The sequence below is a fragment of the Parasteatoda tepidariorum genome, chromosome 2 (genome assembly GCF_982258835.1).
Source record: "Parasteatoda tepidariorum strain Cologne lab strain chromosome 2, Ptep-v5.0, whole genome shotgun sequence".
NCBI classification, from domain to species: domain Eukaryota; kingdom Metazoa; phylum Arthropoda; class Arachnida; order Araneae; family Theridiidae; genus Parasteatoda; species Parasteatoda tepidariorum.
The window spans coordinates 104,726,282-104,749,835 of record NC_141756.1 but is presented as its reverse complement, the minus strand read 5'-3'; the positions used below and the strand labels follow the sequence as shown (position 1 = coordinate 104,749,835).

General features: G+C 31.7%; 1 protein-coding gene across 4 annotated transcripts in view; it reads right to left on the bottom strand.

Moving 5' to 3' along the window:
* Window positions 1-23,554, bottom strand: part of LOC107440418 (receptor-type tyrosine-protein phosphatase kappa) — a 99,662-nt gene that overhangs the window by 65,350 nt on the left and 10,758 nt on the right. Inside the window, exon 1 of one of the 4 annotated variants that reach the window (XM_071177949.2) lies at window positions 22,506-22,594. The exons of 2 other annotated variants lie outside the window; for them this stretch is intronic. The gene's annotated coding sequence lies outside the window, so the exon portion shown is untranslated. Of the gene's footprint in view, window positions 1-22,505; window positions 22,595-23,554 lie in introns of those variants that run through there. One more of the 4 variants, XM_071177951.2, reaches the window with a different exon arrangement.

Here is a 23,554-nt window from a genome sequence, read left to right as displayed (position 1 = left end):
TAATAAAATTTATAATATTAATAAGATTTATAATTTAATAAGATTTTCTTAGTAAAATTCGTTATTCTTATCTTTCACTAAGCTATTCTAATTTTATCTTTAACTAAGTATTAAATTATTTTGCTGCATAAGGGACCATCACAAATTATTTTATGGTAAAAACAGAATTTTTAAAAAATTTATTATTACAATCGAATGCTTTACAACATTTTTCATTTTTTAAAATAGATCATTTTAAAAATTTTCATTTTGAAAAACAGAATCAACGACGATGATTCATAATTTAAAGATCTATAACTCTTTAAAATAGTTTCGTGTTTTTTCTTTCTCAAAATCAATATCATATTTTAATATGTTCATAATTAAATTAAACTCTAAAAAAAATTTTTGATCACCGAAATGCGATCACAGGTTACTACTCATTGGTGAAATGGTTTTTGTCGAATTATTTTTTTTACCCTCTTAATTTGTGATATTCACCTGAACTAGTAATGAAAACGATCCAGTTTGAAATGTTGGTTAGAATTTCTGATTCTTAATTAAAACAATAAAAAACAAAAATATTATTCAAATGATGAAATTCTCTTTTATTCCCAACTCAAGAAGTATTTATGGGATCTCTCTGATCCCATATCTCAAAAATAAACTCACCAACTTATGCATAACAAAATTAATGTGTAAAAAAGAATTCTAAAAAAATTATCAAACAGCAGCGGTCGTCATAGCAACGCATACAATGACGACGCATGCGCGCTGTTTACTATTACTCTTGAACACAGTTGAAAAGTGTGAACACGTTCAAATAAGGTGCGCACGCCATCAAACCCAAAACAACACCCATTTAAAATCAAAATACAGTACAGAACCCGTTATCCGGAAATCAGAAAACCGGAAAACCAAAAAACCGGAACGAAATTCGATAAATTTTCCCGCAATTTAAAAAAATTTTCTTTTTTTCCTCATAAGATTTTAGGATTTTTCTTTCTTTTTTGAAAGATGTTTACCTTACCATCATTTCAGAAATAATCATTGGTGTATTACTTCATCGTTTTTTCTTATTTTTAAGATTATTTCCAAATATATATATATTTTTTTAGTTGGGTTTAACACTAAAAAAAACGGCTTTTTGTGTCGATTCAGAAAACCGGAAAAATCAGTTATCCGGAATAGCGATGGTCCCGATCGTTCCGGATAATCGGTTCTCTACTGTAACACCCATTTTGCCAATAGGCTAAGAAAAAAAACTTTACATTTTTAATCTAATTTTACAGTTATTTTAAATACAGAAAATAATGTGTAGCTTTTTCAAAACCGTAAAAAAAAAGAACATTTCACAGAAGTTTGGACAGGTCTCTAGTTTTCGTGATTTTCCACATAATCACAAAATCAATAGCTAATTTTAAAAATTTCATAAAATTAGTATATTTTTCGTAATTTTACAAAACTCTGGTATAACCCCCTGACTTTTCTTTATATTCTAGTTATATTATATTATCTCTCTAATAAAAAATAAAAAAATAAAAAAGGAACATTTTCAATTTCTTCCTTTTACGTTTAAACTACATTTGGTTACACTACGATGATAATATTGTCACATAAAATTTTTTTCTACGAACAAAAACGTGAGAAAATAACAATTTTCTGGGAGAATCATTTTTTAATAAGTCAAATATAATTTTAAAAAAATGCAACTCAAATATTTAATAAATCGGTTAAAGTATCATTGTTAATAACCAGAACTTGTTTAATCAGTTACATTTTGCAAAATATAGTATTGGTTTTCGTGCTTATAAACAACTTCCTTAATCTCACAAACATAAATTTTGGTTGTCATTGAAGTTTGCAGGCTCTCATATAATTGTTATAGGGACCATCTGTTAGCGACTCCTTTTCCAAACTGTCACCAATTTGTCACCTAATGTCGAACATTCGTCTTTATTACTGATAAACAAGAGTTTTAATATTGATAGGTATTGCATAAAAAATATCAATAATTAACGATATGATATTTTAAGAACTAATTTATATTATTTCAAAATTAGTCAATATTTTTGTTATACAAATAAAATTTATCAACACTCGCACAATAGTAATTCAATCATTATAGTTATGTACGCTTGTCGCGACATTACTTTTTTGTTACGTTATGGTTTTGATAATGATCGCGATATTATCGCATTCGCTTATAAATGTATTCGATAGTAATTTTTATCAATAAAGACCAAGGAAGGATTTGCTACTGTTTAATGATCATGATATTGTTGTATTTGGTACACACGTGTACATTATTGGCAGCAAGCGATTTCTCTGGAGTTGTAAATTAAAATATGGAGAACTTGATGGTTACATGCGAGGTTCAATAAGTACCAGTTAACTTATTCTGCTGATCATGGACCATTCATCACGAAAAATAACACTGTTTCTTTTTGTGTTCCATGCTTTATTTTACTTTAATTTATTTTATTTCATATCCATCGTTGAACAGCCGAGCCAATTTTTAGGTTTACGACAGCTAATATTCAACTCCGTAGCTTTGTAATTTTGAACCCAACACAGAAGACAGGGGAACTCCTGGATCAAGTATTGGAAGAAATTTTGTGATGAAACTAACCCGCATTTGCGTTACATCGGACAGAAAACCACGAAAACGTCTCAAGATAAGCCTGACGACAAGGAGACTCTAACCGATTAACCGTCTACCACTGAGGATATTTTACGTCAGCACTGTGGTCGGTGCAAGTCGGGTGCTGAATTCGAATTAACCAGCCATCGCCGGGATTCGAACCCTGTTCACCTCATTGGGAAGCGAGTGCTCTACCCCCTGAGCCACCACCCCTCTGCTATAATCAATTTTACTTTTTAATTTACAACCGTCGCTAAACATCTGATAAAATTTTCCCTTTTACGACTACTAATGTTCAATATTGCGTTACATGCAGAGGGAAACCACGAAAACCTCCCACGGTTAGCCTGACGGTAAGGGGACTCTAACCGATGATCTGTGTACCACTGAGGATATGTGATCGGTGCAAGTCGGATTCGGAATTCGAATCGACCCACCTTAGCTGGGATTCGAACCCGGTTCACTTCATTGTAAGGCGAACACTCTATCCCTCGAGCCACCACTGTTCGTTCTATTCTTTATGTCGCTATTATTTCCAAACGAAAAAATTGAGATTTAAAAAAATATTCCATTACCATCATGCATTTAACAACCACTGCTCAAACTTGCGCCTATATTGTTATTTATCGGAAATCGAATTAAAGAGGCAAGACAAGCGTCATTAACTCTTTTGTCAACAGCGGGGGACATTCCGATCGGCTGCTATTAACTTTAGTGAGCACTCAAATGAAATAAGTAAATGTAATTATTTGTTCGGACAATAGAGAGAGTTTGCTTTTAGCCATTTGAGCTCCTTAATGTATAGCACGCCATTATTTTTTAACTCCGTCGTCACGAGAGGTGATAACCGACGGCAAAACTCGTTAACTTTTCATTAATGTTTCTTATTACCCACCATTCCAATCAACCTTTCCTTTTTTCTAAAAAAAAAAAAAGACGTAGCTTCTAGAATAGATAAAAAAAAATCAAACGATATTAATGAGAGGAATTCGTGCATTTAAAAAGTTTAGTAGAAGTAGAAGTGGTTGAACGAAATGTAATAGGTCACTTTCTGTTATTAACGCAAATATCACATACAAAAGTGAAAATCTCAAAAAACTTAAACCTCGTTATCTTTTTATTAATGTTTCTTATTACCTACTATTCCAATCAATGCTCCTTTTTTAAACAGACGTTGTTTTTAGAGTAGATTAAAAAATAATCAAACGATATTATTGAGAAGAATTCTTGCATTTAAGAAGTCTAGTACTATTGGTAGAAGTGGTTGACCGAAATGTATTACGTCATTTTTTTATAATTAAAGCAAATAACACATACAAAAGTGAAAATCTCAAAAAAAATTTGGGCAAAATAGAATTATTTTGTTTTTACTTAATATTTTCTTAAAAAAATGCAATTTGCACAAGATATTAAATAGAATAATTTTTGCTTCAAAGAGCCTAATACTAGTATTAGGCTCTTACCTGTTTATGTTAATAAACCGGATCACTAAACTGAATTTAGTGTGAAAGTTATTTATTATTTTTAACACAGATATCACTTACAAAGTGTAAATCGAGCACTACTGAAATATTTTGTTTCTACTTAATCTATTTTTTTGCAGACGAAATTAAATAGAATTGTATTTTCATTAAAAAAATCAATATTATCATGGAAGCCATTTAATTAATGTGACGCCAGTTATACCTTTTTATAATTAGTGCTGAATTCGTGCGCAAAAGTTTTTGAACATTTTGGTACAGAATTTATTGTTATTATTATAATTCAAGATTGTAATTAGAAATTGATATTAGAGGTAGTTTTAAATATAAAGAAAACTGTTTAAATTTTTAAAATGGTGTACCAAGAGTGAGAGTTATTCACTTTTCATGATTAGCGCAGTTATAAAACATATAAAGATGTAAACTATTTTTTTCATTTGAGGACACGATTTAAATACTTTTGTTTTCCTGTAGTATAATTAAAAATGTAATTAGCAAAAGTTATTAAATCGAAGAATTTTTGCATTAAGAAAAAAGACCAATAGCGTTGTTATACCATTCACTAAAAAAATCTGGCTCGAGTGTTGCTTTTTATAGTTAGTGCAGACATCGTATACAAATGTATAAGCTTTTTTTTTCAACTGCAAGACACAATTATTAGTCATTAATTTTTTTAAAATTTATCTAGAAAACTATATTAATTAAAGTAGTTTTTGAAAATAGAGACTAATACTATATTATTGCCACTGTTTACTAAAGTGAAGTTATGGCGAGCGACACTTGCTATGGTTAAGTGTTGATATTTTATACGAAACTGTAAAACTTTGTGAATATTTAAGTGCTCGGCTGAGATTTATTGCTATTCAAAAAATGAAAACAAATTAAGTATAGGTTTATCAGTATCATAATTCAGTACAGTTTTACCAGTAAATTTGATGAAGAAAACGAAATTTTACTAAATATAACTGAACTGAAGCTATAAATGTAAATTTCTTCAATTTCTATATCAAACATACTTATAACAAACAAATATTCAAAATAATTAAAAAGATCATTATTAAGCTGAAAAATACTGATAACTTTTGATCTAATGATCGGATCTTCAAGTTTTAGAGCAGACGATATTTAAAGTTACGAAATCAGACATGAAAACGTACTTTCTTTGAATAAACATACCCTTTTTTTTTTACAGATTCGGATTTCAGACCCCCAAAATATAGGGGTAGTAGCAATCTTGGGTATATGGTCCCAATAGTTTGGTCAGGAAAGTGGTCCAAAAATGGGACCCCTTAATATTAATTTTACTTTTTGCGCATTCCGCCATATCTCGAGAAATTTTTAAGCGAATTGAAAAAATTTTGCACCCAACTATAAAATGTGTTTGTCCAAAGGTAATTCCATGCAAAAAGTTAATTAAGTAAATATTCATTTTTTTTATAATTTTATTTAATCATAGTCGGAAAAAAAAAGAATTGTAAAGGTACGCAATTTTTTGCATCATTTTGATGTATCTAATTTTAAATGTCAAAATACAAAATTTGCGCGAAATCGATCGAATAGTTCCTGTGAAGTTGAATACTAAATATCTGACTTTTTTGAAATTCAATTTCTCAGGAACTTTTCAACCGATTTTGCTCAAATTTTGTATTTTGCCATTTAAAATTAGATACTTCAAAATGATGTAAAAAATCTGATTCCTTACAATACAAGCAAAAAGTAATAAATATTTACAAAATTTATTTTTTGTTTGAAATCATCTCTGGATAATCGAGTTTCATAATTGTGTGCAAGAAATTTTCAATTCTCTTAAAAAGTTCTCGAGATATGGCGGAATACGCAAAAAGGACTTTAACAAATCTGTTAAAAATGTTTTAAAATCTGTATATAGAAATTTTTTTACATATTTATATTTACTAAATGATTTTATAAATAATCGTTCCTACTGTACAATTTTCCCCATTGACTTTGATGGCGTTTGTTGTTTTGGGTTTGATGGCGTGCACACCTTATTTGGATGTCATCACACTTTTCAATTGTGTTCAAGAGTAATAGTAAACAGTGCGCATGCGTCGTCATTGCATGCGTTGCTATGGCGACCGCTGCTGTTTGATACTTTTTTTAGAATTCTTTTTTTTTAATATTGTCTTAAGTTAAAACTTTAAAATGAAATGAACAACTTCGAGCCACTTCAAAACCACAATCTCTAAAATAGAATTGCTCAAGTCGTAAAAAATCAGGCTAACATAAGCATGAATAAAAAATCAACACAGCAAAGATCAAATAAAAAAAAAGCAGACGATAATTTTGGAATTTCTTGGAGTTGATTGTTTTCGCCACTGAATTTTTTTTAAATTCCCCTGGCGAATATTTTTTAATATTAATTTTGTGATTTACTTATTCATAATTACTATCATAGCCGTGATTTTAAATGGTATAAATATGTATACTGAAGAAGGAAAAGAATTTTGTGACGTCTTAAGAAATGCATATTGACAGGAATTAAAAACCAAAGAATAACGATGAGAGGACAAATCAATTGATGCAGTTTTTGCAACCAACGACAATTTTTGTTTATGAAAGTCTATTAAGGAAGAAAAAGAGACATTTGACGCATGGATAACCAGCGATTGCAATAATACAATAACAATTTTCTTCCTTTCTTAATTATAATTTCTTTTTTTTTTTGTCTCGATCTAAGACTAATGCAATTTGCAAACTCCTGAATTAATTAAAACACTTTTAATCATTTTCAATATTGTGATGAAAAGAGCAAATACATTTTGAATATTATGTTCTAGAAAGTGTAAAACTACTTTAACTTTTCGGTTTAATTTTTTTTAAAAATCACAAACAGTCATAACTGACGTTCCTGTATATAATTCGCGAGAATAAAAACCAAAACTATTTTTACGAGAAATTTCCTTTCCACGACTAGAGATGACTTTATTGTTTGGCAGGATCGAAGATTGTCTTTAGGGAATGGAAAAGGCCAAGAGCATGATCTCCAGGAAATCACGTAAAACTTGAAGTAATATTTGCTAGAACCTTTTATGCCCTACCTATACAGACGTCCCCAAGATTCGTCTAAATTTCATACATAAAAGGCGGATAAGCTTTCCCACTGGGAAAAGTTTTACGACACCTACCGTCTTGGAACAGCGATGGTATTAAAGTAAGAATATTGCTGTCATGGACAGGCATCCAAGAAGCACGATTCGCGAACAGGTTATCAGATTCCTCCATTTTTGTTCAATATGCTTCCCTAATACAGTAAAAGTTCGTCGTAACGACTATTCATAAAAGAAAATGAAATGTTCGTTATAGAGAGCTTATCGATATAAAAGCACAATTCCCGTTCAGGATTCATAAGTTTTATTTTATTTAAAAACTGCCGTTCAACAGCCGATTCAATTTTTGGGATTACGAATACTTATGTTAAATTGCGTAGCTTTGTATTTTTGAACCCAATCCAGAAGACAAGGGAACTCCTGCATCAAGCATTGATGGTGGACTTTTTGATGGAACTAACCCGCATTTGCGTTGCATGGAGAGGAAAGTCAAGAAAACCTACTACGGTCAGTCTCACGGCAATGGGACTCTAACCTATGATCCGTCTACCACTGAACATATTTTACGTCAGCACTGTGATTCGTGCGAGCCGGGTGTGGAATTCGCATTGACCAGCTATTGCTGGGATTCGAACCCGGTTCACCTCATAGGAAGTTAACGATACTATCCCCTGAGCCACCACGCCACGGCTCAGCTCAAAATTTTTATGCATCAGTTTCTATAAAAAAGTTTCGAAATAAAAAAAATTTTTGTGCATTTAAAGCGCGGCTGCCATATAATGTGTAAATCATTAGAATTTTAGTTGTGTTAATGATTATCTTAAAATGGCGTTATCACGAAAATGTTTTTCAGTCTACCTCATGTTGGAAGGTAAAAAACGAGGTATTCGTCAGATTAAAGAAGAAAGTTAAATATAAAGGTTTTTTTTTTAATGGCAGGCACTGAACTTTTACGTCCTTCGCCAAGGAAGTATTACTCATTTAACGTTACCCAGCGGGTACCTGTGAACCTAAGTCACGGAGGCGAGCAACATTACCCACGCCATACTGCCACAGATACCCGTCTATAGGACGGGCCACATTCACACATCGGAGAACAACACACAAAGAGAAACATCCATGCCCGTAGCGGGATTCGAACCCGCAGCCATTGCCTTCGCAGTCAGACACGCTAACCGCTCGACCGTCTGTCCACATATAAAGGGTTAATATAAGCATTCGAAGTAAGAAAGAAAAGAAATGAGTGAAAGTTTTATTGTATGAAACATAAATAGGAATATATGTAAATTGTTAAAAAGAAACAATGAAATTTCTTTTCCATGTTGGCAACAAAGAACTGAAAAAAGAAATATTAAGTGGGCCGTCATAAGGAAGAACGATTTATTGTGTATGCTTACAAATTTCTGAATGAATATTCTTTTCTCATCTAAATAATCAGAAGCTGAAACTATGCGGATAGGAGTTATTGACGATGTCAACCTTCACCCATCAAAAAGGTACCCCAAGATTAAACATGTCTAATATATTAGGGAAGTGATGTTTAATAATCGTAGTGGTAGTTTAGCCCCAATATTCTCCCACTAGAATTTTATCAGGGATAGAATTCGATGAACGGATACCACTAGTTGCCGTATTTGGGAAAGACCGGGAGAAGCTGTATTGAAGTCACTGGATTTTGAGCGTTAGCTGTGAGAGCTGTATTAAGTTCAGGATTGTGTGTGTGTGTGTGATCTTTTCTGTGCTGCCATTAGCAGTCGAGTGTGGGCAGGATTCCGTTGTGTGTAAATGAGACTGAGAAGCAACAGCGAGAGAAGAGGACGATAGTCCAGTCGCAAAGAGCAAGTTAACTGTTCAATATGGACCATACATCAAAGTAGACCTGTGTTCAAATCGAAGTTGCTGCGTCTTTCTAGGTAGGCATGTTCAGATCACGTCCGCAGGTCACCAATGAGTGAAATGAAGATTTAGACCATGCCAACCTTCATCTATCAAAAGGTAACCTAAGATTGAATCGATTCAGCATGTCTTTGTGGTATATAACTACCACTATAAATGTTAAATACCAATTCCCTAGTATATAAGACATGTTAACTTGATTCTCTCACGAGGTACCTTTTGATAGATGAAGGTTGACATAGTCGATAATTAAATCCCCTCATCTTATATAGCTGGATTTGGCTTTGATCTCGGCATTTGGCGCGAAGCTAGCGAATTGATGTTTTAAAATCGTAGTGGTAGTTACGCCACAAAACAATCAAAACTATAAGTTATGGCAAAAATAAAACGTTGAAAACGAACTTTTCATGTAAATAAACAAACTGAGTTCAATTTTTGCTTTAATTATACTTATTGATTTACACAGGCTCCATAATAATTTGGAGAAATATGTTTTCTCACTGAACAGCAACTAGCTATGTTTTATTTATTTACTTTTTTTTTATTTCTTTTTTTATACATTTAACGATGCCGTGGTAAAACTTAAGACCGTAGTGTCTCCAAATACTAAAATTTATAATTTTGTATTCACGAAAATTATATGAATTAGTCATTTCCCATCATCATTGAAATGTCTGTAAATCAAATCATAATCTATATAAAGTGAATGGTTCTGTGTCTAAACCAAAAGTTTAAAAAAAAAGTTTTGATTAAAAGTCAAAAGCAAGTTCCATATTATCGCGTAGAAAGTATTAGAATTTACGCTGGTAAATTAAATAGATTTATTAACAAACATCTAGAAATTTATCATGTATTAACTTGGATAGCTATCAGAGGTTCTACGAAGTTCAGTAATTTTGATCGTTTGCTAAGATATTTTTCTTTATTATATACTCAAGCTTCAAAAAAGATATCTATAATGATAATGCCATATATACATATAACAATTATATTGTTATAAAACTATTTTTCAAACGTTTAATAATAAGAAAACTGCCATTAAATGACTCCACACATATTAATAAAAGAATATTATAATTTTTAAAATTTTGGATAGAGGCCAAAGTCATCTCAATGGACCGTTTATGTATGCCGCCACATCGATTTCCGATGAAGACAAATTAAGGATCGTTTTTATTTCTGTAAGAAAAAGAAGACGGAAGGAAACCCTCTTTTTCTCGTGTTCCATTTTACAAATGTCTTTTCTTAACGATGTTTTGAAAGAGAAAAACTTAAGGAACAAGAGTCCATAAATTTTTTATCTCCACATGTTCCAGAATTCATTCACTTTTAATGGAGAGAATAACAAACAGGCCTCGGCTGTTCTTAGAATTCAGTTAAATATTTCTTTCCTTCCTTAGAATATAAATTTCTCGGAAAAAGAGACCTTTTTTTAAGTAATCTTTCACCCTAATGTTTTTAAAAGCTGGAGTACCTCACCATCTGAGTGCAAGACAGATTTAATTCATTATTAAAGTTTTAGTGTTTTGTTATTTAATATTATATTTTACCAATAAAGAAAACAATTGAATAATTGAAGTCAATTGAACAGGCCTCGGCTCTGTTCTTAGAATTTAGTTAAATACTTCTTTGCTTCGTTAGAATATAAATTTCTTAGAAAAAGAGATCTTTTTTTTTCGTAATCTTTCACCCTAATGTTTTTAAAAGCTGGAGTACCTCACCATCTGAGTGCAAGACAGATTTAATTCATTATTAAAGTTTTAGTGTTTTGTTATTTAATATTATATTTTACCAATAAAGAAAACAATTGAATAATTGAAGTCAATTGAACAGGCCTCGGCTCTGTTCTTAGAATTTAGTTAAATACTTCTTTGCTTCGTTAGAATATAAATTTCTTAGAAAAAGAGATCTTTTTTTTTTCGTAATCTTTCACCCTAATGTTTTTAAAAGCTGAAGTATACCTCACCATCTAAGCGTAAGACAGATTTAATTCTTTATTAATGTTTTAGTGCATTATTATTTAATATTAAATTTTTCCAGTGAAGAAAACAACTGAATTGAGAAGACAAAGGAAAAAAATTATACTTTCTGCTTTGTATGAAAGTAAAGCTAGAGGCCTGTTTATACGATCTAAGTTCTAGGACGAAGATTGATTGAAATTGATGGATAAAAATCCTTGGATGATAATAGGGCATGTTCTACTATTTTCAGTAATCATCTACGGAAACGCATAAAATTTTTCCTGTGTGTTCGCTTGTTAAGAATAATTCCGAATTTAGTACAAATGGAAAATTCAAATTTTTGTTTTTCGATTTTTAAAATTTGTATATCTGGTTAATTGCAATCACAAATTAATAAATTTACCGAGAAAAAAAATTATCAAAACAATAGCAAGTTTGTCTTTGCTCCTTTATTTTCAACAGAGAAAATAAATCTAGGTAATTAAAAATAAATACAGACTTTTGAAAAGGTCCGGACCACCCAAGTAAGTCTGTTACACCAATGAAGAATATTTTAATACATTTATAAACTTGTCATCGTTACGCAACTAATTTCACTATCAGTTTTTGAACAAGTTTTAAATAGTTAATTAAGGGGGTATTTTGATAGTGCATTTTCGAGTTCAAGCAATTCTTTACAGGCAGATAGAACGTATATTTTATAACCGTCGTTGAGCAGCTGACCCAATTTTATGGGTTTACGACTACTAATGCTCAACTCCATAGCCTTGTCCTTTTGAACCCAATCCAGAAGACAAAGGAACTCATGGATCGAGTATTGGGAGAAATTTTGCCTTCTAATTTTGTCTTCTTGGAAAACTTTTTGATGGAGCTAACCCGTATTTATGTTACATGGAGAGAAAGACCACGAGAACCTCCCACAGTTAGCCTGAAGGCAAGGGGACTCTAACCCATGATCCATCTACCACTGTGGATATTTCACGTCAACACTGTGGTCGGTGCAAGCCGGATGCGGAATAGATTGGGATTCGAACCCGGTTCGCCTCATTGGAAGGCGAACGCTCTATTCCCTGAGTCATCGTGGCTCAGATAGTACGTATAGTATAAAATTAAAGAATAACTTCAAGTGGCAGGTACTCAAACTGCGTTTTTTAAGGTTTAACAGGTGACCCAAACACTGGGATACGTCACATCAGATTTTCTTCTTTTGAGTTATGAAGACTGACATAACAGAGAACTGAAGTGTAGTCCTCAGATTCTTCATCGGACTAAACTACACACATACGCATGCTACACACATACTTCAAAAAAAAAAAAACATTCATGAGCCGCAATAGTCTTTCAGTATGTGACATTTTTACACCAAACTTACCAATGAGGTGAACCGAATTCGAATCCCATCAATGACAGGTCGATACGAATTCTGCACCCAGCTCGCACCGACCAGAGTGCTGACGTAAAATATCCTCAGTGGAATACGAATCATAGATTAGAGTCTCCTTGCCGTCAGGTTAACCATAGGAGGTTTTATGGTTTTTCTCCCTATGTAACGCAAAAGCTGGTTAGTTGCCTCAATAAGGCAAATTTCCCCCACACAGGAGTTCCATTGTCTTCTGGATTGGGCTCAAAATTACAAGACTACGGAGTCAAAATTACAAACCCAAAATCGGATCGGCTGTTCAACGGTTATAAAAGTAATTAAAGAAAAACTCTAGTGTTGTTGACAGCTCCTTACTTAAATCGTATTAACCAGAAATGCTCTCTCCAATTTGAAAATGTGGCTTATGATGATTGGACGTGGGAAGTGTGGCATAACTACCACTACTATTATTAAACATCAATTCACTAGTATATAAGACATGCTAAATTCGATTCAATTTTGGGGTACCTTTTGATAGATGGAAGGTTGGCATGATTAATAGCCTCCTATCTCCACATTGGTGACCCGGACAGATATGATCACGCCTACTTCGATGGATGGTTCACATTAAACAGTTGACTTGATATTCGCGACGGTTTAATCGACCTTCTCGCGCTGGTACTTCTCAGTCTTATTCACACGCAAACGAAATCCCGCTCACACCCGGCTGCTGATAGCAACGCAGGAGAGACCACACTCACAACCGTGAACTTTATACAACGCTCTTGAGAAACGCTGAAAATCGGGACAGCTTAACACAGCTCTCCCGGTCTGCACTCAAACCAGTTTGCACTTGTTTACTTTCGTGTATCAAATGGCTTAAATTAGACGATATATATAATATATAGTCAACGATTGGATAATTTAGACGATATATTATATAAATATAGTATATTATATTATAACAGGTTTCATATTAATATATTTTAATAATTAGACCCAATTATTAAATGCACTGTGGGTTTTTTTTTTAATAGTTACATGTTTTGCACGAGTTTATATGCAATACTTTTATATTTAAACATACATACATGTAATGGGTTTTTATTCAGGAGATTTTTTATATACTTCCTATTTGTATTTATTTTTAACATATTGTAGTACAATGTTAACCCATTGATACAGGAACGTGAATAAGTGCAAACCGGTTTCAGTGGCGTGAAAAAAATAATGCTGTAAAGTATCAAATGATAATTAAAATTTCATATAGAATCTTATAGTGAGTAATAATTTTGACAGCGACTGTATACTGTGGCTTTTTTTATTTTTCCTTCGCAAAAAGGCTCCGGAAAAAACCCTAAATTGATTTTTCCGATTGGTCACTTTTAGGATGTCTAGTGTAATGATGCTTTTAAAAGCAGGCTTCATCAAATGTGTCGAATGATGGTCCAAGGAGTGAAGTACTTTCCATAATTTCACAAATATTATAACGGGAGAGAGGGGAGTTGAGTATTTGCGCAGGAGGAATGTCCATTGAGGTCCAAGCGTTTTAGGGGTGCTGTGTTAAGTCAGAGAGACTGTTATTCACATTCCAACAAACAGAAGTACTCTAAATATAATCACAAGAAGCGAAATACAGATTGAAGGCCGGCTACACAGATATCGTTAATGCCAACTCTTCTATTTCGGGTTCTACAGAAAGAATGGAAAAGTGACGTCATCAACTCGGTAGAAAAGGCTTCGCAGATGCAATTGTTCTACTTCCCTTAATACCCCCTCCCCTTTTATTCTTTCCTCATACCTTTTTTTTTTTAATTACCGCGAGGCGTTTTTCTTTTTTATGTGTCTCAGTAGAGGTAGACATGAAAATGGGAAGCTTATTAAAACATCTTCACAATCAGCTGACTTTAATTTTCTTTTCATATAAATGTTACACTTTTTTTCTCTTCTTCTGCACAGAAACGGTGTTGTGTCAGCGAAGAGAGGCAAAAAAAAAGAAAAAAAAGAGAAAAAAAAAACGTGAATATGAACAGAGAAAATTGCTTTTTAGAATCTTTTCAGAATTTGGATGGCCAACCCAAAAGACGGATGCCACAGGAAAGTGGCCAGAAAAAAAGCAACATTTTTTGTCGTCAACTTCAACTACTTTGTAACAAATGTAGCTAACTACAACACTGTTTATTTTTGTAATGAAATGATTAAAATCTATGTACTTTTAAATGACGTATTATGATAGTGGATTCGGTTTACACTCGTGTTCAAAACAAAATTAAAAAAAAAAATTCTTAAAAATTATTCTCAAAATCAATTCAAAGCTACAGAATACGAATCAATTTAATGCTCTGTCACGGATTCTTATTTTATCAAATTTATCGTATTATCTTATTTATTCAAATTTTTAAACTTCTGCTACCACTTTTTGTCTAAACCGAAGCCCAAACACAGTTACTAACGCACCCAGTACGTTCTTTACGCATGGTCAAAACCGGGATAGAATAAATATAATGATTGAAATGTATTCAATTGAATAAATCTATTCTAATTAATGAGTAATCATTTTTATAATACACTGAATATATTATCTAAGTACAGAAGGCAGAGTTAACTGACTTAAACTAATGTGATTTAAGTCATATATATACAGTTTTTATATATATATATAAACAGTTTTTTTTTTAAAAAATTCCTTAATTAATAAATGTTTTTCATTATTTATATGGATAATTTTAATTTGACAAAATAAAATTTTTGCTCATAATTTTTTTTAATTTAGAGTTTAATTGCTAAAGTGAATATCTGTCTTACTTTAAATAAACATAAATGCATAATTTTTTAATGTTTATTTACATATCATTGCGTTCCTGAAAAAAATATCTCAGTAGAAAAAATTAGTGTGAGAAGGTTTTATGTGAGCTCATATCTCTGAAAAGGCTTAACCAATGCTAAAAAAACAATAAAAGTTCTCAAAGTTCGTTTAAAATAGTTTATTAAAATTTTACATTTTACCTAGTTATATCTTTTATATATTTAACTAGGAGGCTTCGCCCCCTGCTCGCTGGCTTTCGTTAACCCCTGGAACTGCTTTCGCAGTTCATTTCGGATTGCTTCGCAATCCAATGCTCGCTCATTGGATACGTTCTTAACGTCTAGCTTTTGTATACTTTTTTGAATACTGAAGTTCCGAATTTTTCTGAGGCAACTCTTAACCTCTAAATATTATTTTTTTAAGTACACATTTCTAAATGTCAGTGTTCAGCCACAAAACAACTTAAAGTCCTCAAATTTAGCATGAAGTTGTAAAATGTAATGAAAGAGGATCATAGCAATAATGAAAGTAGAAGTAAAGTTAGTACTGTAAAATTAAAACAATATTTTTAAGCAATGAGCCAAGTTCTTCAAGAAGCAGTTGTAGAAGTAGGTTGTTTATTTAAAACTTTTTATAGAATTTCTTTAAAAACACAATTGTAAATTTGAGCATTTGGCGATACAACATTTATAGAATTGAAGAATTTGTTACGTCAAGCGCTCAGGTATCATAATTTTGATCTAGTTGCGCTTCTGTGTCATTTTGATTTTTGTTGCTAAGTTAACTTTTAAAAAATTCTATGGCTGGCAACAGCATTTTTATTTTTTAAGTTGTTTATTTTTATATCTTTTAAAATTCGTTATTTTTTTAGAAAAATGTTTTTTAACCTAACAGAATTCTTTGCCGACTGTTTTCTCTATGAATGAAGAAAATAAAGTAAATATTTAACTGTTGTGAAAAGAATCTTATTTAGTTGTACAAAGTACTTCAGCCAAAATTCGGGAGCCACGTAAGAGAATTATATATAATAGATTATTTTATATAGCTTCTACGGTTTGGGAAGTTATTTAAATTTTAAGTATTGAGGATTACAAATGGTCACCATTTGTAATCCTCTAATTGTTGGATTTAACGTGCACCTGTCACCAATTACTACACAGGAAGTCTTCGGTCAGCCGGGATCAAACCCACGACCTCTTGGACATGAGCCCAGTGCCCTACCAACCAGGCTATACCAGTCCAAACCTTCATGATTGATTTTAATGAAAAAAAGTGAGTCGTAATAACTCTCAGGGGATAGAGCGTTCACCTTCCAAGGAGGTGATCCAGGTTCGAATTCCAGTGCGGTGACTGGTGGATGCGAATTCGCCACTCGAATCGCACCGACCACAGTTCTGGCGTAAAATATTCTAAGTGGTAGACGGATCATGGGTTAGAGTCCTTTTGCCTACAGGTTAACCTTGGGAGGTTTTCGTGGTTTTCCTCTCTATGTAACACAAATTCGGGTTAGTTCCATCAAAAAGTCCTCCACGACGGCGAATTTCTCCGAATACTTGATCTTCTGGATTGGGTTCAAAATGACAAGGCTACGGAGTTGAACATTAGTAGTCGTAAAGCCCCAAAATTGAGTAGGCTGTTCAACGACGGTTATAAAATAAAATATAAAATGAGAGAAATCATACTTTTTTTTTCATTTAAAGTACAAACAAGAAAATTCTTTCTACCATGTACTTAGTGCGCGCAAATACATTTCCTTTACTGATCTAGTACTGTAACAAAACACGAAAAAAATGCCCTAAAACAAATTTAAAAGTGCTTTCTCTGAAAACTGTGAGCGTGTTACGAAGCATTTACACTTTTAAAACTCTCTTCTCTACCTTGTTCTTCGTCACGGAATAAGGATTTAAACAAAATGCTTTCTTAACGAGCATAGACGAAATAACTTCGATGAAAATTCGCCTGATATTTTTGCCACACATGCTCTGTACTCACGCCCATCCATAAACACACGGAAGATGAATCAAAATTTAATCTTGTATCGACTACCACTTCAACTTTCACTCATCCCCCCCATCCCTGCTTCCTTCTTTTTAAATTATTATAGGAAAAGGACGGAGAAAGTCCTCGGGGAATCTAAAGTTTCTTCTGCCACAAAAAGCTTTTTTTTTCCTTTCAAAAACATGATTCAATTACATTGAAAGAAGGTTATGCAAAGCTGTTTAGAAGCTAATAAAATATTAAATAACCGATTGGAAATATGATTATGATGTAACGTTTCGCGAATAAGTTGAATTTAGCGTTCGCGTTGTAATGTTTCGCAAATAGGAATTCAGTAAAATGAATATAACTTTATTCGCATTAAAATTTAGCGAGATGTGATGATGATGTCACTTTTACCAACCTTTCGCAAAGTGGTTGAATTTAGTGTAATGTTTGCGATGTTATAAATCTAGTGTTTGTTGTAATATTTCGGTAATAAGTGGTTAAGGAGACTAATCGTGAAATATATTTCTTTAAGAGCACGATAACGATTTTTCAAAGTATATTCACACGATATATTAGTAGGTAGGTACTTTATTTACGACGTCGCACTAGAGCTGCACAATGGGTTATTGGCGACGGGCAGGGAAACATCTCTGAGGATGATCCGAAGATATGCCATCGCAATTTTGATCCTCTGCAGAGGGAATGGTACCCCTGCTTTGGTAACCCGACGACCTGTGCACGAAGTCGATCAGTTTAGCAGTTTACGGTAGAACAGTTTAACAAGGACCGATACCGTGCACGCTCCTTCCCTTCGCAGGTTGATCAAAGTGGTCGCCCATCCGCTTATTGTCCGCATCCAGTGATGCTTGACTTCCGGTGTTCTACTGGGAACCGTGTCTTTACGATCAGTCCACTGCGGGACCACGCGATAAATGTCTAACATAAGCTAATTACACTGTCGAATTTTTTTTTTCTGAACAGATATTTTTAACGGATTTTCGAGTTACTTATCTGCAATCAGTTTCTCTCACTAAGCTACAGTTTTTATGCAATTTAATAATACATTCATTAAAGATTTTTTTTAAAAAAAATTCACTCTAGTAAATATTGAGTAGCCCCACTTCTCTGCTACATTGGGAATGGTATGATAATACATTTCAGTTTATGATGCGATACGTTAAGATCATATGCTTTTGTCTTGTATGTTATTTTCAAAAGGTGTTTAGACAAGTGTATAAGTATATAAACCTATACATTCTCTGTAAACTTGCACATGCAAACAAAAAATATACTAAAGCGATCTTTTTGAAAAAAAGTCTGTAGCTCTCTGAACGAAATTAATTTCAGATTTGAAGACCAGAATTAGATAAGATCAAGAACTTGAATGAATACAACTAAAAACTTGCTCCCCAATGTTATTGACAGTTAATATCAAATGCGATGATTTCGCTATAATTATCGAAAATAATAACTATCGTATGTGTGCTAGTTTCGCTTATTATCGTTAAAATTGAAGAAATTTTTTTTGAAGAAAACATCCTTGTTTTCCATTTGGATAACAAAAATATTATGCAATGAAACAATTGTAAATCAGTATAATTCAAGAGCACGGTACGCCGATATTTTATGAATGTATATCGCCAAATAAAAATTCCAATATTGCCTAACAACAAGGAACAATTTTAAAAAGTACTAGATAGGATATAAAAATTATGCTTTTTTAAGCATTAAGAATAAAAATATCATAAACTCACATTAAACCATTGATACATTGATGAATAACGTGATTCAATCTATTCTTCAAATCTCCCCCCCCCCCATTTGGATAGCAAAATTATTATCAAATGAAACAATTGTAAATCAGTAAAATTCGATAGCATATCGTGATATAAGTTAAAACACCGATATTTTATGAATGTATATCGCCATATAAAAATTCCAATATTGCCTAACAACAGGGAACAATTTTAAAAAGTACTAGATAGGATATAAAAATTATTTTCCTTTTTTGGACATTAAGAATAAAAATATCATAAACTCACATTAAACCATTGATACATTGATAAATAACGTGATTCAATCTATTCTTCAAATCCCCCCCCCCCATTTGGATAGCAAAATTATTATCAAATGAAACAATTGTAAATCAGTAAAATTCGATAGCATATCGTGATATAAGTTAAAACACCGATATTTTATGAATGTATATCGCCATATAAAAATTCCAATATTGCCTAACAACAGGGAACAATTTTAAAAAGTACTAGATAGGATATAAAAATTATTTTCCTTTTTTGGACATTAAGAATAAAAATATCATAAACTCACATTAAACCATTGATACATTGATGAATAACGTGATTCAATCTATTCTTCAAATCTTACCCCCCCCCCCCCATTTGGATAGCAAAATTATTATCAAATGAAACAATTGTAAATCAGTAAAATTCGATAGCATATCGTGATATAAGTTAAAACACCGATATTTTATGGAGGTATATAGCGATATAAAAATTCCAATGCTGCTTAACCACGGGTACAATTTTAAAAAGTACTTGATAGAATGTTGTTTAACAACAGGGAACAATTTTAAAAAGTACTTGATAGAATAGAAAAATTATAATTTTTTTGGCATTAAGAATAAAAATAGCATCAAAAACTCACATAAAACCATTGGCACTCTGATGAATAACGTAATTAAATATCGATATTTTATGACATTATATCATGATATAAAAATTGCTGTATTGAGTTTAAGACTATCAATGTTCAAATCTTATAATTGTGAGTACAATCCAGAAAACAACATGAATCAATCGTTGGGATAAACTAGTTTTAGTATGGAACTTGATTCATGGAACTTATCCGCTTTTGCGTTACATAGATAGGAAAATCATGAAAACCACCCACGGTTTGCCCGACGTCGAAAACATACTAACCCAGGACTCGCCAGCTATTAAGGATATTTGAAAGTCAGCATTGTGATCTGTGCGAGTTGGGAGCAGAATTCATATCAACCAGCTATCGCTGGGATTCGAATCTGGGTTACCTCAGTGGATGGCGAGAACTCAATCCCCGGAGACACTACCAGCTCTGTCGAAAAATTGTACATTTGAGCTATTGCAATGTTAAAACACGAACTAGAACTGATTAAAACATAACTGAAATATTAAAGCACGAAATAGAACATAATTAAAAACAAAACTCTGTTTGAATAAACTACCAATACTAACGTTAAAAACTTAACAACTTTATTAATAATCTTAAGCATAACAGTTCTATAAAATAATAATCATCATACTCAAGAACCAATCAAAACTGAAAAACATCGGTGGCGTAACTAGATAACTTAAAAAATACAACAATAACGAAGGCTCGCGCAACTAGATCATCCATCGTTTTGTAATTAATTATCGTTTTCAAATTCCAGAAAAAAAATTATCTAATGCATCGCTTTTTAACTCAAAATGTGATCTGGTTATAAAGATAGATAATTATTTAAATCTCTATCAATCGAACAAAATTTCAATATTTTGTAAATATATATTTCTTAAAATAGCTTTCTTTACGTATTATGTAATGATACAAAATGTAATTTTATATAAAATAACTTCAATTCTAATCGCACAAAAAAATAAACATATAATTTGAGAATAACATTTACTTAAAAATGATATTAATATTATCTAAGTACTCTGAAATTTTTTTAACTGAGTATTAGTCGGAGTCAAGCTCTAAAAATTATCCGAGTCGAGCACTCAATGTCACGACTCAAACTTTAAAAAAAAATTGCACTGGAATTTCTTCTTGAACTTTTTAGTTTAAAAAAAATAAATAATAAATTTAAAAAATTTTTTCTTCTTCGAAAAACATGATTCAGTTTATATTTATTTCGAACTAATACATTTGTAAAAAACGAATTCAGAACAAGACTAAATGCAATTTCAAACCTGTGAATTCAACTGTCAACCACAAAATCTAATTTTAAAACTTTAAATGATTAAACTTCATTCCTCATATTAAGCATTTTCAAAATAATTAGTAACATTTTTTCGGTCAGTTTATTCACAACTGCTAATTAACTTTATTTATATAGTCAGGATTTCATCCTAGATTTAGTTATGAGAAAAAAAAGAATAATAAAAATTAAAACTGGCATAGTTAACTCAAATAGATAAAGAAAACATTTTGGATTAGTAGTTCAGTAGTACTGGACAACAAGTTTTGTTTGAAGCTATATGCTATAGGTAGTATTCAAATAGGTATAATTTACTATTAACCAATAGAATTTTGAGTGATTTAACTATGATTAACACTAAACAGACCATAACCGATCAAATAACCGTTTAAGAATTTTTGCATCGAATATGCGCTTATCATATCGTTTTTGCACATTTGACTTCATGACTTTTTCTAACAATTACATACCCTTAATATTCTATTATTATTTATTTATTGTATTCTGTTTGTTTCGAATAATACTATTTCGTTATAAGGTTATCGGATCAAAGTTCGTATTCAACGTATTGCATTCGATTAGTTGCACATTTCTGCAAAGATTGTCGCGTAGTGAGTTCAATCAGAATAACTGTGAATTCAAATTTCAAGAAAGTGCCTAAAATTTTAGATTGGCATTTTTGTGTGAGAAAAAGTGACAAAAACTAAGAGTTTAGGTCAGTAGCTTATATTTTATTTTGATAGCTTTACTTCATTTCCAACTAACTGTTAGTTTTTACCCAGAAAAAAATCAAGACAGCACAAGTTCTTAGAAGAAATAATATTAATTATACGAATAATTATGAGAATTATAATTCTTATATATTCTTGTAATTATAAAAATAATTGTAAGAATTATAGAAATAATAATAATTAGAAGAAATGAGTTTGCGGAAAATGTTCAATGGAAACACCCTGTACATGTAAAAAATGCATTGAGCAATAAATTAAAAATTCTTATTCTTTGTATTTGTAATGCATAAAAATAGGCAATATACAAATTCATTTGATTATAATAAAGTTTTTTTTTAGCTTATTTCCTTCCTAGCATCCATATTTCACGCAATTAATCAAGAAACGTAAAGTCCGATCATTTCACCAGCTATGGTTGAAATAGATATATATTAATAGGTATATATTAGTGTTGGTATGTTTAGTGTTAATATTCTAACTAACAATAACATTCACTAAATGAATACTTTAATCCAATAAAATATTGCGTTTGCAAAATAAAATATTACACATTGTAAAATATAAATAATAGTTTGCAAGATGATTCGAATAGTCACACAGAGAAGTATAAGAACAAGATACCAAAATGTACTTACAAAAATTTATGAGCACGGCGAATTAGGCCTAACACCACCAAAATCATATCATACACCATACTAATAAAACCCTTTCTTACTTATTCAATGTAACTTGAGCATTATTATACAATAGAAAGATTGGTAATTTAACTAGATTCTAATTGGGATTAAAGAGAGAGCTGGATTTAAATCAACAACTTATGTTTGTAAGTCCTCTTACAATTGTAAAAACTACCGAAAAAAAAATTTCGACTTCCAGTACTCGAAGTATGAAGGTAAACCAGTTTACGAAAGAGTCTTTTCATAGAAAATCTAGTAAAAATAAGAAAGTGGTAGCAAATATATGTCTAAAATTTTTTTGAATTTATGAATATGATTGGTTTGTCTTATTTACTAGTCTACCACTACAAATTCAATTCTCAAATATATATGATAAATTGCTCTCAGTCACTTTTAAAATCATCAAAAGCACAATAGATAAAGCAAATGCAGCAATAATAGCCATACAACCATTAATATATAATCAGAATATGTCACTTAAACTAAAGAAGCTACTATATACAGCAATGATCCGCCCAATACTTACCTATGCCTCACCTGCCTGGACAACGATAACTCAACATCTACTGAAGAAATTAAACCAATGCCAAAACAAGATCCTTAGAAAAATAACCTGTGCAAGATGGTTCATCCGGAATACCAATATACATGCAGACCTCAAAATACCAACTCTATCATAGCATATATACAAGCTAAACGCAGATTTTTTCGATAAAGCCATAGAATGTAAAACAGCAAATTTTAATGAAATCTTTAAATTTGAAAATTATATCAAAGATAAAAACTACAGACCAATAGCTGCACATTTCACCTCCGACGCCTCATATCATAACTATCAAAACAAATAATTTCATCAACCTTTCTGAAAATAACGTTTACTCATGCTGATACAATTCTGAACAACTCCAAAATCAAACGAACACAGTTTAGAGCAAGCTGCTCAATTTATTTTTGATTCCTTTTTAGTTATTCAAGCAAAGAGCTTGAAACATTCATAAAAGCAACTC